The sequence below is a fragment of the Symphalangus syndactylus genome, chromosome 12, assembly GCF_028878055.3.
Source record: "Symphalangus syndactylus isolate Jambi chromosome 12, NHGRI_mSymSyn1-v2.1_pri, whole genome shotgun sequence".
NCBI classification, from domain to species: Eukaryota; Metazoa; Chordata; class Mammalia; order Primates; family Hylobatidae; genus Symphalangus; species Symphalangus syndactylus.
In genome coordinates this window covers 51,478,851-51,492,466 of record NC_072441.2, presented here as the reverse complement: position 1 = coordinate 51,492,466, position 13,616 = coordinate 51,478,851, and the positions used below count along the sequence as shown (strand labels likewise).

The 13,616-nt window shown below is 34.8% G+C and overlaps 1 protein-coding gene across 1 annotated transcript in view; it reads left to right on the top strand.

Annotated features, from left to right (window-relative positions):
- DPYD (dihydropyrimidine dehydrogenase) overlaps window positions 1–13,616 on the top strand; it is an 858,879-nt gene continuing 845,263 nt past the window's right edge. The window contains exon 1 of the mRNA XM_063624342.1: window positions 1–126. The gene's annotated coding sequence lies outside the window, so the exon portion shown is untranslated. The remainder of the gene's footprint in view (window positions 127–13,616) is intronic.

Genomic DNA, 13,616 nt, shown 5'->3' with positions numbered 1-13,616 from the left:
CTTGGACTGAGGAGGCCACATGTTCCTGAAGGTGTAATCAAAAGAAATTGCAACCTCTGGCAGCTCAAGTCCCTGTGCATCTGTATAGAGCAGAAGCTTTCTACCAGCCCACATGGGATATGTAACGTAAGTAAGACATACACCTTTGTCGCATTAAGCCTCTGAAATTTCTAGAGTAATTTGTTATTGTAGCATAACCTAGCCTACACATACTAATATATTAGGGAATATCCAAAACTTAGAATAATATGAATCTGCTAAAAATCACTTTTCAAGTTAAGTAAAAAAGATAACAAATCAAAATTTCCGTAAATTGATATAAATTCAAATGTTGATAGTACAATTACGAGTATTTTGTATTTCCCTCCTTTAATGTTTTGTTTTATGATTTTCTTATCACATATTCAGAAAAAAAAACATGTGAATGAAAGTGATCACATATCTCTTAAAACTTCACTACTAGAAAACCAGGATGTGTACTGTATACAGTCTTAGGTACTGTAATAGGAGCTAGGAAAAATTTTTCTTTCAATTTTAAACCAAGGGGTTCAAATCTCACATCCCTAAAAGCTATTGCACTAACTATGTCCTTACGGGTCCTTCAATTCTTCTTTAGGATTGCAACACTGTGGCAATTGAAAATAAAAGGAATAACAGGTTCCCATAATTTTATCAGAATATCAAATCAAAGTCACATGCATTTATTTGTTGAACATTTATTCAGTGCACCATGAGGTGTCATGCAATGTCAAGGACAAACAAGAAGTGCATATATCAATTACTGGAATATTACACTCAAAATCCGACCTAGCAACAAAAGACTTAAACAAGCAAGAGTTGGTGTACAATAGCATATAAACAGCCTTCCTTTTTTCCACTATATATGATAAAATACTGAGTTGAATGCATAAACATAATATTTTCTTGCAGCAAACTTGACATATTGAGGCAGAATCTCAGGCTTGGTCTTTATGTGCCTAACTAGGTAATGTCTTGAGTCAAGGAACTTAAACTCCTAGAGGCCCATTCTCCTGAACTGTAAAATAAACATAATAATATCTTCTGGATTGATAATTAAGTATTGTATGAGTGTGTATAATGTACATGAAGCACTTAAAGGAGTGTGTGGCATAACATAATCTCTTAATAAATGGTGGCTATTTTTATTACTCAGTCTCATCATATCGTTTTACTCATGGGGAAAAAAACATGCAAGTTCAAGGCTGGAAATTACACAAAGTCATAAGGCTAAATTAACTCACAGTATACTTGAAAAATAGTATTAGATGTACCAAGTACCTCCATAAACATATGAAAGTAATATATGTGGGAAATTGGTTGTGAAAGGTAATAGCTATTTAATTTTCCAACCAGAATGCACACTTAACACTTGGGTGTTTTGTTTTGTTTTGAGACAGGGTCTTGCTCTGTCACCCAGGCTGAAGTGCAGTGGCGATCATAGCTTACTGAAGCCTGGAACTCCTGGGGATAAACAATTCTCCTGCCTCAGTCTCTCCAGTGGCTAGGAATACAGACATGCACCACCACACCTGGCTTATTTATTTACTTTTTATAATTTTTAGTAGAGACAGGTCTCACTATGTTGTCCCAGCTGGTCTTGAATTCCTGGAAAATCCTCCCATCTCAGCCTCTCAAAGTGCTGAGATTACAGATGTGAGCTACCATGCCCAGCTGCACTTAACCCGTTTTGATCTCAACTAATGCCTGGCACTTTCTATCCACTTTCTCATCTGTCCATTTTATTGTCTCATGTGGGTAGGACTTACTTCCCTATACATTTTTTGTACCTTTCTTGGCATAGGGTGCTAGTCCAGCAAGTTAGGATAGGTTGTGGCCAAAGATGAATACCAGCATTGCAGGTTGTTAGCAGGTCGTGTTTCTAGGGTGAGAAGCCAGAGATTTCCAGGTGAGGAGCAGGATATGGTTTCATATGATGTGGTTAATTAACTGAGGTGAAAGCTGGAAAAAGAAAAAATGAAGAGAGAATAAGGACTGAGGAGTTTCAGAAGAGTTATGGGGACATTGATATTTATTCTTCTGGCTACCACAGTGTCCTTCTACCTACCAATCCTTCCAGCACTATTGACCTTATTACTTACTTGCACTGGTATTGTATCTAATTTCAGGTCGTTGGTACCAACTAAGTTCAAGAATGAGAGAAATCTACCAGTAACAGGAATAACTGGGAGAAGCTTCATGGAGAGGGAGAAGGAATGCATTAGATAATTTAAAGGACTAGATTAAGTATAGAGAAAAAAAATGGAGAGAATCTAGGTGAGGGCAACAGCATGAGATAATGAAGATTGGGGGAAAGGAGACTGGCCTGTGCTTGGGGTAACGAAGATACTGCACTAACTTTGTTCTTATCAGTCCTTCTATTCTCCTCTAGGATTGTCAACACTGTGGCAATTGAAAATAACAGGAATAACTGTTTTATGACAAATGGACCTGAACCCTATGAAATGAATTTGCGAGCACTGGCACAGTTCACATATGCTACAAACAACCATCTTCAGACAGTGTAGCCAACCAACTGTGCCAGACTTAAATTGATGACCCTGAGGTGAATCGTTCTATTGTCACAACATTTCTGATCCTCAAGGCTCTCCATGCTCCTAAACTCTTTTCTTTAATATTCTACAGTGTGTTTATTTTCACAGCTATAAAGTCATACTCAGATTTGCAATGATATTTACTACCATATTTCAGAGTGTTTTAACTGATGTTAGTTCAAATCAATTTTGGAGAAACTTTCCAGCCAAGGGAATTGCAAGCTAGCTGGTTGACATTGGAGGTCAAATACTCCAGGGTATGGGTCTCAAATCACTTAATTCTTCACAGCAAATTAGAAACGGGACTCCAGCTGGTGCTAAAGAATAAGACAGACTTGCTGTATAAGGACAAGCTGCTGCTTGGATTTTGAGTCTTTATATTCCCAAAATAAAAAATGTGAGACCCAATTCCCACCCCCCAATCTCATTCTTTCAGAGTAAAAGATTTCTTAACAACAGCAAAAATCTGGCCACCTGATTTCAATACATAAATCTTGCCAAGGTATAAAAATAAAATATGATTTAAACAGCAACCTGTAATCTCCTGTTGACGACCAGCTGTGCCTCCTATTAGTATTAATGGAAGTTACACAGGCATAATAAGCAGGAGGGGAAAATGCCACCTTATGCTTTTTGCACACCTTAACATTTTTATAGCAAGTCTGATTACAAGGGTTTACTTGAGCGGCAATTAAACAATGATTGATTACTTAGTACAATTTGTATTCCAGGCAACATGCAAATGGCAATGAAATTCTCAGATAAGGAATGGAATAAATTCTTCTTACATCAGAGAATCACATCTTTTTAACAGAAAATGTTTTCTTATATGGAGATAAGAACTTCAGTATGAGTTTCTTAAATAATACATGTTTACCGAAAGACAATAAGCCTTGATTTGGATTTAGAAAGGAATGGTAATGATTTTTGCAAATTGTACTTCCCACTTCACCTTTAGACTACAGCTCTCTTTCCATGATGACAAACCATATGGATGGAAAGTATAATATTCACTCACAAATACATTGACTTCAACTATAGTCACAACTATAAACAATATTTTTCATCATATTTTGACATTGCAGAAATAATATCTACTTTTAAATTGAAAGTGAAGTGAAAGGTTTATTTATTAAGTGTCTATCATGTGCCAGGCACCATTCTAGGTGTAGGCAACACAGCAAAGAACACACAATACTCATGGTAGAGAAGAAGAAGCTGACAATAAACAAGTATATAGATATAGATACAAAGTCAGTGTATACAAAATTAAAAAAATGATCAGGAGAAACTGATGGGCATTGATGTGTATATGTACCTATTCATATTCAGGGGAAAATGATGGAAAGGGAAGTCAATGACTTTGCACTTGCTTTTTCCTACTTAAGGAATATCCTGATCCAACATCATTGAATAGTTGCCTGCTCTGTACCATTTTGATATTCATCCAAGTACAAAGAACAGAAAGAGCTTACAATTAATATGCTGGATAAATAGTAAAGCCACAGTGTCTGATGTGGTATAAGCTGGAGTAAAATGGAGATGACATGAGATCACAGTGTCCTTCTACCTACCAATCCTTCCAGCACTATTGACCTTATTACACAGAGGTATAGTCATTGTAGGCCAATCTAAGCAATGTGTGCTTTACTTGAATTTTAATGAGAATCCATTGATAGGTTAACAGGGGAGTGTTATGACGTAAATATGTTTTTCAACCATCAGTCTAATTGCTGTACGTGTGTTATGGGATGTAATAGAAATGTGACCTACCTTGAAATCTGCATTTTTCCTGAAGAACTGGCTAATATATTACCATTTTCACTTATTGAAAATTTAATGTAAAAGAGAAATTGCAGTTAATATCTTATAGTCAGGTATGTTTAAAACTAAAAATCAGAAATCGCTCCTGCTTTAAGGTACTATTATCATAAAAGGCAGGGATATGTGAAAGGAAAGAGAAGAAAAAGTTATGATGGCTATAAAAACAAAATATTAGAAAAGACTATTAAGGATCACATTGTCCATCAGCTTGCTTTTTGCGGCTGGGATAAATGGCTGTTTATGTTCTTTGTTCAGATTTCCAGGATAAAGACTTCATATCATCCCTGGTAGTCCATGCTAATATTTTGTCTTTGACATAAAGAAGTTATTTTTTATATCCAATTACATTGTCTCAATTTATTAAACCTATTTCATGACCTGATGTCAAAATAGAAAACAACTGCTCACTATTCTGATAAAAACGATTTCAATAAAATAATTTCTTCAAGCTTAGCCAGCTTTGTCTTCTCTAAGCTAAAGGATCTGAAACTCTTTACTCATTCCCTATTTTTATCACTTTAGTCAAATTTTTCTTATGCCCAGAACAATCTAAAGTATGAATTGCTTCTTGTATCAAAGCACGTACAAGTTGATTAGAAATTTATGTTCTATGTTTAGCAATTTAGCTTAGTTAAAATGATGAGAGGAAGATGACAAAGTATTTAACACATTATATTTGTGTCAAAATCTGTAATACAACTCATCATCTAGGCATGGATTTACTATGCGTAACAACTACAACTATACATATTTATTTAGGATGTGGATGATATATGTAATCTATTTAGTCATATATAATAGGTATATACATATGTTTGTTTCTTACTGTAACAAGGAAAAACCATGAAATAGATATTATCATTCTTTAATGAGGATTCTTATAGGTCACAGATTAGACTAGAATAGAACAGAACAGCAAAATAGAAAAATTCTGTAAGGGAACACATTACTCTATTTCAAGGCACACATGTAAAATAGAAGGTATTGAGTGAAGGAGTCCTGGGCAAGAATCCAAGATCTGCCACCCATTAGCCTTGTGAAGATACAGCATTAACATTGTGAAGCCTCGATTTTCTTAACCATATGATAATTAATATACAAAGTCTAATAAATTGCTTAGCAAAATAGGAACTCTAAATGTTAGTTCCATGAATAAAACCAAAATAAAATCCATTTGGATGTTTATAAAACCAAAAAAAGTTCTTTATAAAGTATACTGCATTTAAAATAAATAAAATTCACGATATTGTGGTGGTGTTTCAATAACTCCTACCTACCACCTCCAAGAAAGAAATTAGGTATCAGAAACTCCAATAAAATACATAAGTGTCAGTTTCTATATTTTTAAATTCAGATTATTGTGGTAATTAAATCAAAGATTATGTGTAATGTCCTGGGCATACAGTAGATGATCAATAAAGTCAGCTATTTTTATTAGCTCTAAGTAAAATTAATGATTAAGCATGCATGGTTCAACAGAGGATGCAACACAGCAATCAATGGTAGTTAAAGCTAGTACAGATGGGAAGGTGGCTCTGTCCATATACTCTAGTCATTCATTATCCAGGAACAACAAGTGTGGGCCAGGAAAATCTTTCCCTAGAACAATAGTGGATGCCAAGATCCTAACCACTCAATACAATCTCTCAGAAAGAAACATTTGGTGGCCTTTAAATAGAAAGTATCATGCCAAAAGAATGTTTTTGGTTCTACACTTTTTAATCTCCAAATTGAAAATAGTTAAGTTGAAAAATGTTTCTCAATGGAAAGATGTATTATATTTTTCAGGGGGTCAAAGTCAATCCTGAAATATGTTAATGCTGTTATATCCTAAGGTGCTGCTGGTTTGGAAGATGGGCAAAAAAATAAAAAAATTTATAAAGCCTTTAAGAAACAAACGTGTGTGTGTGACACAGATGGCTGGAATAAATTATGGGACTCAAAAAGCAGTTCAATTTGCTTAGTTTTAAAATCCATTTGGACATTTATCAAAGTTCACGTTGTGAAATGTATTTGTGCTACTTGGAAGAGTGATAGTAATCAGCACCCCGCAACACCAACCCCCAGAAAAGAAAAATAAATTAAAAAAGGAAAAATCTATAAGCTCTTTTCACTGAAGCCTAAAACAAGATAGTTGAATTAATGAATTTAGTGATGACTCATTTTAAGCAACAATTGGAAAAAGTATGATGAATGATTTAAAATATACATACACACATACATGTATATATCTATATATACACAACACATACAATGGCATAAACACGTAATACATCAGTTCTTCCAAAAGATTGTCAAAATACTTTCAGAATGGTTATTCTGTTTAAGATACAAAGTACCAAATAATCTTTCCCTTAAATTCTGCAAATAAGATGTGAATATTCTTTAATATTTAATAAAATTTTTAATAAATGGAGAAGAAACTGCTCAGAATATTTAAAACAACAAAACAAATTAAACTATTTGAATGTGTTGAAAGATACAAGGAAATGGGAAATATTTTCAAATTTATTGGAAATACCAAGGTCCTTTGCACGAATGACTGTATTTATCAAATATTATCAAGTGAGTTAAGACAAGAAGAATGAGAAATGTGTTTCAGAGCAAGCTCTTAGCTTAGAGTTTCTCTGATTGACATACATGATAAATTTCAATTTTTGAATACCTAAAGATGCACTGAGGTGGGTGCTTTGGGGAAAGTACACAAACATGTTGATTTTTATTCCATTTGCTTGTTCAGTCAACATATATTTAGAGCACATCTACTTAAATCCAGACACTGTCTAAACTGAGTGATTCAAAGATTAATAAGATGTAGTCCTTGCCCTTGAACAGCTCTGTCTGGTGGATGAGACAGACACATAAATGTAGAATATTAAATGCTAATACATAAGTATGAAAAGAGACTATAACCTACAATCTGTTTCATGAGTTTTTTCAAAAACATTTATTGAGCATCTACAATATGCTAGGCACTGGTTCAGACACTGATGATACAGCAGTGAACAAAACAGCCTCAGGGAACTTACATTCTATTAGGAGAAGGCAGGCAATGAGCGCACACATCATTAAAACAAATAGAATGTCATTTGTATTCTATTGCTAGGGAGAAAAATAAAATAGGAAAAGGGGGATAGTGTATGTGAGAAATGTGAGCTGCAATTTTAAATATGGTATTCGAGAAGACCTTACTGAGAAGGTGGTCATTATGCAAATGCTTGAAGCTGATGAAGGGCTATCTGTTGAAATACCTAGTATGGAATATCAATGCAGACCGAGGGAAGAGCGAGTGGAAAAATCTCTGTGGGTGGAGCTGGAGTAAATAAGAATAGCAGGAATGAGAAGGCGAGAAGAAACAAAAAGCTAGATATATACATACATGACTTGCAGGCCATTGTACAATTTTCCTACTGAGTGAAATGGGAAGACGTGATGGGTTTGGAGGGAGAGACTGACAGGATTGCTGCTTCATAGATTAAATAAATCAAAACATTCAAACAACTATCTTATAATAGGACATTCTCCACATATTTAGATTATTTTGCCTAGTTAGATAAAGCTTAAGCAGTTGCCAATTTCTATAACTCTTAAAAATAATTTGCCCCAGACTGATGATAATTATTTTGCTAATAATGGACTATAGAATATAGACAAATTTGGTATTCAGCTTTTCATATAAAATACTTCATATAAAAAAATTACAGAATACCTAATATGTGTCTAGGGTGGGAGTAATGAGGTTTTTACCCTGCATGCACAAACACACATTTATAAAAGGTTTGTGTATTGGTCTATCTGCTCATAGTGCAACGGAGCTTGTAAAATAACTTTTACTTTTTTGTATAATTAACTAATATGTGTTTGTTACTTGTCCATGAATATTTAGATCTTATATCATGTTATTTGATTTATTGATATATATTCTTTATATATATTTATATATATAATTGCCCATTTTTTTCTGTTAATATTCTTCTACATCATTTCTAATGCCTGCATAAAGTTGAATTATGAATTCACCAGATTAATGTCAGTTATTTATTTATTTTTTATTGAGATGGAGTCTCGCTTTGTTGCCAGGCTGGAGTGGAGTGGCACAATCTCGGCTCACTGTAACCTCCACCTCCGGGGTTTAAGCAATTCTCCTGCCTCAGCCTCCCGAGTAGCTGAGACTACAGGCATGCAGCACCACGCCCAGCTAATTTTTGTATTTTTAGTAGAGAGAGGGTTTTACCCTGTTGGCCAGGATGGTCTTGATCTCTTGACCTCATGATCTGCCTGCCTTGGCCTCCCAAAGTGCCTGAATTACAGGTATGAGCCACCATGCCAGGCCAATGTCAGTTATCAATAATCAGTTATCAATCAGTCACCTGTTATAGGGCATATATATTGTTTTACTTTTGTATGAACAACTTCAGAATGAACACATTTTTGGATACATCTTGCAAAAAGAATATTGTTTTCTTAAAAAAATCAGAAATAAAGTTGATGACTCAGAGAATGCACATATTTACCGTTTGGCTACTGCTCTGGTTTGAATGTTTGTGTCCTTCCAAAATTTACATGTTAAAACCTAATCACCAATGTGAGGATATTATGAGGTGGGCCCTTTGAGGGGTGATTAGATCATGAGGGCAGAACTTTCATAAATGGGATTAGTGCCCTTATTAAAGCAACCTGGAGAGCTGCATTGTCCCTTCTGCCATCTGAGGACACAGCGAGAAGGCATCATCCATGAACTGGGGGGCGGGGTGCTCAACAGACACCAAATTTGCCAATGTTTTAATCTTGGACTTCCCAACCTCCAGAATTTGGAGCAGTAAATGTCTGCTGTTTATAAGCTAACCACTTCATGGTATTTTGTTATAGCAACCAAATAGACTAAGAAAGCTATGTATTGCTCAACTGCCCTGCCTATATACTATACTAAGTTTTTACTCATTATGAAATCTTATGAACCTGTTAATTTTATTACACCCTCATTTCCTTAAAAAATCTTTGCCAGTTTGATGTGTGAAAAACTCTATGTCATTATAATTTTTTGACATTGCTTTGATTACTGATTGGGTTGACTCAATTTTCACATTTTCATTAACTGCTTGTATTCCCTTTTTTGTGAGTTGGCCATTGATGCCCTTTATCTGTTTGTAAATCACTAGAAATCTTTTCCCCTTAGGCTTTCCATAGTCTCTGTCACGTTGAAAAAGAGTAATGCTAAATAATGATCTGCAATGAAGTTTTAAGATAAAAATAGGATAGTTTTTCATAATATTTATTTACCTGCTATGTACTAGGTACTATGTTAGGCATGGAGGACAAAAAGATAAGACCCACTAAAAATTATCAAGGATCTTACAGTGTAGGGGTAGTGTAGGGGTAAGGGTAGTGGAAATCACGAAAACAAACTGCAGAACAAGAACAGCACATCGTTCATTATTCAGATGATTAAAAATTGATGATTATAATTTTATGTAGGAAAATAGGACGAGAGACATTGACTGAGAGACGGAAATCCTTCTGAAGTGTAGGTTTTTCTTTCTGGCCTCCGATTAAAAACAGAGATCTGCCTTTTAAGTGCCACAACATGCTAAATAGCAATGGTGTTAATATATGGCAGAAATGCACTATTTTGGTTTCTAATGGCACTTATGATTATCACCCAGGCTAGCATGCACAGGAAATGACTGAGCCCATCTCCAGAAATCACTTGCCTTGGTTGATTTTCACACATTCAACCAAGTGAGTCTATGAATATGCAATTACACATACATTGCAATCAGAGTAATACTTCAAAATACACATTTGATCATACCATTCTTCTGCTTTAAAAAACTTCCATGGCTTCCCATTTCTTATAGAATAAAGTTCAAAACCCTAAACAAAGACTAAACAAAACATGGCATGCTTATCTTGCAGCTTCACCCTGGGTCACTCTCCCACTAGTTGCTTAAACTCCAGCCAACAGGGCCTTCTTTCCCTGTTTTCAGTATATCTCTGACCCTGGAGCTTTTACACTTTGCTCTCCTTTCCCGGAAGTCTTTTAATAACCTCCTTTTGCCTTTTTAACTGTTACATTGTCCTTTAGGTCTCAGCAGTAAGGTCATTACCTCAAGGACTCCATTGACTTCTCAGGGCCCTCCACTATAACAGCCTTTTGTTTTTCATTGATGTTGTTATTTGCCGTAAATATATTTTTGTGTGATTATTTTGCAAATGTCCATCTCCCTAACTCATCTGCATAGCGCAGGAGAATAAGAGTTCACTTTTATTTTGCTCATCATGGTACCTCTAGTGTTTTTCACTGAACCTAGCATGTGTTCGGCACATAATTATCAGTGATAAGAATGAATGAACAAATGCAGAAATACCTCAGAACAATGAAATAAATGATGAGATTTAAAAATATGAGTTAATTTTTATGTCCAGGCATGATGATAATTAAGCATGTACATTTTACATGCAGTATAGACTATTTGTTAATTAACATACAGAGGTAACAATGCAGCTTAGATTCACTAGGAAGCAGACTTTGCAATAGAAATGTGTGTGCAGGAAGTATATTCATTATTCAGTGCTGTCTGGATGAGGCCCAGTGAGAACAAGGAAATGAAGCAGGATGGGCAAAGGGAGAAGCTGAACTCTACAGAAGTCCCAACATATGTCCCAGCTAATCCCTTGAGGGACCTCTGAAGGTGGGATGGCCCCTAAAAGGTGTCTTGAATTGAGGCAAGGGCCCAGCCTTTAAATTCCCACATCAACTGTCATTGGATATCTGCTACCCCAGGAAAGGGCCTGAACTTTGAGTGAGATGGCTCTCTTAGCCAGGGGCAATTTCCAGAGAGGGACTCAGCAGACAGCTGTCAACCACTAACACTCCCAGGAGCTAGAGAGAATGAGTGCCTCAGTTTTGAATGGGTTGGGGGATGGGTGGTGATCTGTGAAGCACATCATAACATCTGCTACAGATAACCAAAAGGGAAAATACATACTTTAAGGCAAGGATATGAAGAACTTGCTCAAATGTAAATGAACTAGAAATTATAAAACAATAAAATTCCAGCAATAAAACAAGAAACCACTTTAAATGCCAGTTCTTGGAATTATGACAATATTTGATGGTGAGAGGAAACCAACAAGGCCAAGGAAAAGACCTCTAAGTAGTGAGGCAAATTATTTCAGGGGACATTCATTCTAAAGGATGTTTTCCCCCCACTTTAATTTAGATAAGTCTATAAACTTTCCACTTACACTGCATTTTACCCAAAATCTTTCATAGGCAATCATGCATTAATGGCATTTTTCTAGAACGTGGGAACGTGGGCATTGAAAGATTATATCTTTAAATTTGTAATATTTAATTTATATGACACTGTTCAATTTACAAAATACTATTGCATACATTTTGACATCTGACTCTCATAGTAATCCATTCAGTTAAACCACCCATTTAAAATCACTAAGCGGCAATTTTTGTTTTTCAGTTAGTGGCTAAAGGTTTGTGGTAACAGAGACAATGTCTCTATTGTCCAGTGAGATGGCACTAATGCTTATCACAGTGTCTTAAACAATTGCACTCAATAAATAATTGCTAAATAAATTTATGGGAGAGGTTTGTAGTTTCTCTGTGTTATCTGTGCTTTTTATGGCATTTACATAGTACATGCTGATATACTGCATATCAATATATACAATATGATAGACATGTAGTTGAGCACATTATACTGTTTGTTCCATGAAATATGAACCAACGTATTCCTTATGGTCTTTTTAACAGGAATGCTAGAAATATTTGGGCCTAACTGATCTTTAATCATTATCCTACTACTGGTCAATATGGGTAGGAGTTAATTTGGCCCTTGAAAATCAGACAGTGGAAAAAATGCATCTCATGATCATTCAGCCTCTGACTTTTCGGGAGGAAATCATTTTCAAAGACGTGTCCCCAACCAAAAAAAATTTCTTAATGCTAGACTGCAAAGAGAAATAAAGGCATATGGAAATCTGAATTTTTATTGTGTTTCTAAATTTGTAATATTGAATAACTTTTTAGATGTGAAATTAAAGATGACTCATAAGCCCTACTTCTGACTTTGGTAGTAATAATATTCATTTATGTACTGTAAACTATTAGGTTCAAACATAAGCTGTCTCTCCAAAGCCTACAAAAAATTAATGTGGAACACCTGATATTTCACTGTGCTTCCAGATGGAGGGACAGCTTGACAAACGCCATCATAATTTACAACTTTTAAAAAGTGTGGTGCAAATGCATTTGCAGTAAAAGCTTTAAACAGCTTGCATTATTTACAGGTACAACTGTGTTTAATGTGCAATTTCAATGAATTTAAAATATTAGATTCAATCACTGATCACAGAGCATAGGTGTGGCATGTGAGCAATGTGATTAGATGCCTTAATTAATATGTCAGAACAGGATACATCTGTTTGATGAAGTTGGGGGGGTGGTAAATAGCATTTAAATTTTATATTTGATTATTGACTATCACCGATGAAACTCTTATCTTTGGAAAACCAGCATATTTTGGACTTATCCTCTATGGTTGTTTAGGAGAAGTACAATAACAAAATGAATATGAAAATACACTGTATAACTCTTAAAGATAACTTGGATTCTTGTACACATAATTTAACTATCAATTGCTAACTGATAAGATGTATGTTAAAGTGTAACCTGAAAGAGCAATAAGCCTGTATCCCTGTAGGTTAAGAAATTGAACATTGAACCTGACTGATTAAATTGGAGAAGAAATCATATGTATTATAATTATATATATTATATTTGTAAATTTATATGTTTATGTGTATATATCTTTTCTCAATATATACATATGTGTGTATCTGTATGTATGTATTTGGGTGTTTATATATATAGATTGATAGATAAATAGATATAGATAGATGTATCTATCTATCTATATTTCCAAGAGGATCTAGAGTAAGTAGGTAAGGTGTGGTTGTAGGGAGATGCAGGAACATCTGACTTTGGAACATTACTCCATGAAAAGATAAATAGTTATTTTGACCCATTTTAACTACAAATTCATTGATAGATATTGTGACCTATTTCTCAGCAGTAAGTAGGACAATGAGAATACGTGATGCAGCGAAACTAAAGTTTCTAAAATGAACTGCTCAGTGTATAAACGAATGTACTCTGTTCATTCAATCACCAAGTGTTCTTGGTCTCTTATGTTTCAG